This window comes from Ambystoma mexicanum, chromosome 3q (assembly GCF_040938575.1).
Source record: "Ambystoma mexicanum isolate Mex_15411 chromosome 3q, UKY_AmexF1_1, whole genome shotgun sequence".
Taxonomy (NCBI): Eukaryota; Metazoa; Chordata; class Amphibia; order Caudata; family Ambystomatidae; genus Ambystoma; species Ambystoma mexicanum.
The window spans coordinates 22,257,337-22,263,336 of NC_090926.1; positions in this window are offsets into that span (position 1 = coordinate 22,257,337).

Here is a 6,000-nt window from a genome sequence, read left to right on the forward strand (position 1 = left end):
AAGGACAAAGTCAAAGAAATATAGAACACAGACAAACTGGGCTGCATCAAAAGGGAAAGCACTGAGAAATGCTGCCTGCAAACAGAGGAAGACAGAAAGGGAATCTAGGGAGCAGAAATCGATAAAGCACATAAATTCGAAATCCAGGGATAAGGAACAAGGAATAGAAACTTGGAACTAGGTACAAAGCTAAGAACCAGGAACAAGGGACCAGTCACAAACAGGAACACTGCATCAATGACCAGCGCTGGACTGAAGCAAACTGAGGCTTTTAAAGATGCTTAACGAGCACACGCCTCAGGTGTGCTGCTTGCTGCATCTGCAGCCACAAGTGTTGCCTATCCTCCACCCAGCCTTGTCCTGCAAGGGTGGAGATGAAGCTGTGGGCCCGGCATTCTGGGAAGCATAGTCATTTGATTAAAGCAGCATACTGGCTGCCAAAAACCTGGAATGGTTCCAGAAGGAACGTAGCTTGGAAAATAAGGATTTAGCGCTCCCAATTCATCACAGCACTGTAGCATAAGGTTCGGAAGGAAAGTCCAGTAGGGGATAAACCCCCAAATCATGCTCCCAAGTGGTGGGAACGGGAGTGAAGGGAGCGAATCGTGACAGTCTGACGCTGCCATATTGATAAGATTAACAATATTCCCCACTTCGCCGCAACATGCCTGCTGCCCCTCAGCACTATTTGTTAGCAGAAATGTTTAGAAAGCCCATTCAGCAACATGCTGCACATATAATAGAAACCTTAAAATGAACAACCCATTCTTTATGGGCATCAGGGGAATAACCTATTATATTAACCAAGAAGTGACACCTCATGGAAAATTAATCAATAAATCTCTGTTAATTTACCGGACTTCTGGTCAACAAGAGGGAGCAAGGAATCAGTGTAAATTAATTATAAAAAAGCATGTACTTTATTTTAATTTATACATGCTTTCTTTAAAAAACACATACACAACAATTTCTAAACATTCTGGGTTCATCCTTTAACATTTTTCCAGATTCTCCAAGCCGCATCATACAGTTGTCACAGGTCTTTTGTCAAATTCATATACAATAGGTCATCCTCTAATATAGTGCAAATTACTAATACATCCACTTTTCAGATGAGTAGGAAGACCTTTCTTATAGAAAAATGAATCAAAATGTGTTCTCTATAAAACTAAAAATAGTTCCCACACGACATTCAAGTAAACGCCAACTCTAGGTGTTTAGAAAGTGCTACCACTATAAACAAACTCCTCTAATTACAATTTCTAAACTACTCTTAATTATAGTTTCGACAGACGGCATCTAGGTGCCCCAAATTACTGATGCCCATCTTCCTCAGGCCTTGCGTGGTGGTGTGAAGTTGCCTCCTGTCAGTGCACTCACCATCCCTTGGTGTGACTTGATAATGCTGGATAAAAAGAGAAACACAAATCTATGATTTAAAATACAACACACTGATACCTTACCACGCCCCTCATATTGGCCATTCAGTTCCTATTTACTTATATTGTGAGGAACATTAACCAATTTTTAGTTCAACTCAAAGGCCATGCAGATCAACAACATTTAATCCCTTGCCAATGTTGTGGAATTTAATTCACACACAACTCTGCAAGGCAAAAACGGAAAGAGGAAATAAATCACTCACTTCCTACTGCATGGGGTGGCAGCAGAACACAACAAAGCAACCCGGGGTCACATATACTGACCCCTCAAAAGATAGCATCCATTTAGCCATCTGATGCCAGTAACTCTTTAAATCTTTGAGTTCAATCAGTTCGTCACCTCCTACATTCTAATAGCCAGATGTCTACAATATAGAGGTACAATTGTTGTTCCTAGGTCACAACTATCAAATATCCAAATTGGAGTTCCCAAAAATCCAATGATACTCAATAGCAATGGTATAAATCCACTGCTTAAAGTAAAAGCACTAAGCGAGTCACTGCAAGATTTCATGATTACACATGTATTGTTAGTGTCACATTACGTCACTCTTTACTGTTTGTCTAAAAGCCTAACAAGAACTCATGTAATTCGCAGGAGTTTTTCAAATAAAGCTCGGTTGCTTAGTATACAAGCAAAAGGGGAAATTATTACATGATTGTACATACCATTTGAGTGTGGTTCGCTGTTTCGAGGCCGCATCCAGCCCGTGATTTACGACTCCGCGCAGCAAATCAACCGCCACTTAATGTCATGAAAAGTGAGTTAACCACATCTTGCGGCTTTCTCTTAACAACTTTATGCCGTAAAAAGCAAAAAAGAACTCATTCAACATGTGCATCTCGGTTAGTATGTAACTCAACATAGTCAACATAAGTGGACTAGGCTCTTCAACCTGTATTAATGAATTGATTAACAGATCACGTGTGTAATCATAACAAATAGTACTGCTGGCTATCTACTTTTGGAATCCTATCATAATTATAATTAGGATATCAACACAATGTCCATTCCATGGCTGATGTACCAACAATAGTCGTCAGTGGACTATAACACTACAACTATATCATGACCATTGCTTTGCACTTAATGTATCTTGTACCTTGCATCTTGGTCCTATCGCAATGACTGCTCTATGTATTGCTACCTTTGTACTGTAACTAAGTTTTAAGATTTCTTGTTTCTGTTGCGCCCGTCTACCTTACGGCTTGGTGCGCATTACCAAACAAATAAATAAATGTATTTTTTAATTTCCGAAAAGGTATACATTTCGAAAAAGTAAAAAAAAATACCAGATGGCAAAACATCAGCAGCACCCACCATTAAACATTTCAAACTGGCAATATGTACTTGTGTCATATAGTCCAATGATTGCATTCTTCCTGCATGCTTAAGCCATTTAGCGCCAAAAGCAATAGCAGTCAATACACTGCCTCACTACATTGATGCAATATATTTAGATTTTTTTAAAAACATTTTCTTTGTTATTTTAGGTTAAAAAGATTGCTAGCTGGCTAGGCAGCACTCATTATCAAAAATGCCAAATTGGCGATATATGTATATCATATAGCGCATTGATTCCATTCTTCCTGCAGGTTTAAGCCATTAAGGTAACTCTTCGTATGATATAGCCACCACTGTTCTCTCTCCGACAATCTGGCAGCAATATTACAGCCATCGTAAGGCCCACCATTTTAGATTGTCAGGACTATGGTTTTTCTCAATGAAGCGTGCTACCAATGGTGCATTGATGATTTTATTGCATATTTTGGATTTATGCTCTGTAATTCTTAGTTTGATTGCTCTAGAAGTTTTGCCTATGTATGTCTTTTTGCAAGGGCAAGTTATTGCATATATATCATTACTACTATTGCATGTAGTATGATTCTTCAAAAACCAGTTTCTTTTATTGATGTTAATGGTGGTACATGCTGAAGTCGAGCTACAATTGCAACAACCTCCACAGGGAAAATGCCTGACAACTGGTGCCATGACCCATGTAGCAGTAATAGTCAGTTGTTTATCCCGAATGGAGCTTCTATCAGCTTTGGAAATCCATTCTTTGAGGATTTTGCCTTTTATGAAAGCATACATTGGATTTTGCAGTGTAGGAATGTTTAATTGCAGTACATGCCAATGCTTCGATATTGCTTTCTTAATTTTGTTGTGCCAGGTGTTGTATGTTATAACACATATTAGAGGATCATTATTCCTGTGCGTGCTTATCTTTTTATTCAACAGTTTTTCTCTATGTTGGTATCTTGCTCTCTTTATGAACTGTTACAACAATTTAGATGGATACCCTCTTTCTCGTAGCCTAACCTGTATAACATTGGCCTGTACAGCAGAATTTTCCACTTTCAAGCAATTACGTCTGACCATTAAAAATTGGACATAGGGTATATTAGTGTGTAATGTTTGAAAATTAAAGTTATCATAATGCAGAATAGTTTTTCTATCAGATTCCTTTTGATATAAACCAGAATCTGGCCGTTGTCTTCTTTAATTAATAAATCCAAAAACGTTATCTGTTTTTTATTAAATTGCATTATGAAGCTTAGGTTAGGATTGAGAGCATTGATCAACTGTAAAAAGATTTTATGGATCGCCTTTGTTACAATCCCGGACTATAGAAATGTCATCTATATAACATTTATAGAATTTAAGAGCCTCTCTGTAAGGATTATTCTGGGTCAGGATGTTCAATTGTTCGAATTCCCACATGTATAGTGTAGCATAATTCGGGGCAAAAGCTGCCCCCGTGGCAGTACCCTTTATCTGCATATAGTAAGAAGATTTAAATCTAAAGAAATTCTTTGTCAATGCTATTTCTAGCAATGCTATCATAAAGTCACTAGCGATAGTTTGTGGTTCTCTTTCTTCTAGGAATTTCTTCATAATGTTTAACAATTCCATCTGGGGGATGTTTGAATATAAGGATTCTACATCTAATGTGATGCGAATCTCTGAGTTGATGTCATTTGGTCGGTACTCTATTTATTTAATTACATTTGTGGTGTCAGCCAGATACGTCAATGATTTTTTTCGCCAAAGGTTTAAGGAAAAAGTCAAGGAACTGTCCAGTTGGTTCCAATATTCATCCACATAAGGATACAATACGTCTTCCCGGAGGGTTTAAAGCGTCTTTGTGCACCTTGGGTAATATATAGAAAAATGGAGTTCTAGTTGTGTTTGGGGTGAGGAAAGCAAATTCCTTTTTAGTCAAGAAACCTTCCTCTAAAGCTGTACTAGAGATCCTTAAAATGTCTGTTTTTATGCTTTCTGTCAGGTCTCCTCTCCGTGTGACATAGAAGTCATTATTATTCAGTTGTTTCATTACTTCAAGGTCATATGTATTTGCATCTCACACCACTATAACTCCACCCTTGCCCACTTTTTTAAATTACGACTGATAAGTCGTTTCTTAGTGAATGAAGGCTGTCCCATTCAGCTTTGAAGAAATTATAGCTTGTATTATATCTTTCTTTCTTGATGATCAAATATTGAGTGAAAATATCTTAATACAGTTTTCCCAAAAGTTGCAGTTTCCTTGGAAATCATCTGTAAAGTAGGTGTAAAGATTGATTTAGGTTTAAAAGGAGCATTTATTGTATTCTCCTGTCTGTCTATATTATCTGTTCTGAAAAAATCAGTAAGTCTTATTTTACGAAAGAATGTATGCAGTTCAATTTCTGCTTACATTTGACTCGGATTTTTTTATCGGTATAAAAGAAAAACCTTTCTCTAAAATGGATACTTCTTGTTTTGTTAATATCTTGTCAGAAATTTTATAAACAGCTGATGGTCTTATTGTCATCTGTACACTTGTTTGCGTGTCTCGAAGAAACTTGATAATGGTGGCGGGCCTTTGTCTTGTGGTGGGGAGGATATATTGCCTGATGTCCTAAGGGTACAAAATTAGACTTTGAGGGGTAATTGGATTGAGAATAATTCTGTTGTTTAAAATTTTGCCGACCCCTCCTCCTTCTTGGGTATCCTCTATTTAGAGGTCTTTAGTTCTGTCGGTATCCTCTTGTATCTCTGCGAAAGGGCCTGTTATCATCATCAGATGATGTGTCTGAAAATGTTACTCTCTTTCTGCGTATGGTCTGCCCTTGTGTATGATAGTCTGGGTCCTTCCAATATGAGGGGCCTTGATAGTCTGCACTCAAATAGGGATAGGCAGTCTGTTTTGTGAAGTTATTTATATCGTTTAACAATTTTTCAATTTTTTTATTCGTGATATTTTTAATAAACTAATTTGTTTGTTTTTCAATCATTTCCAATTATTCTTTGATATTCAATATAGTGGTAGCGGCGGAGAAAGCTAGCTCTGCCTTTTCAATTTGTTCTCCTACTTTGGTGCTCTTTCTCAATGCTTTATTAATAGTAAGAAGCATCCAATCATGACTAGATTTTGTCGCTATCCCTAAAAACAAACTTTTATATTTCTCTTCATCCACAAAAAGACAAGGTTTGTTGCGGACTAGTAGGCCTATTGGTATAATATTCTTTTTAGATATTCTGTGAAGAGATGACTATGGATCTCAGTCCTGA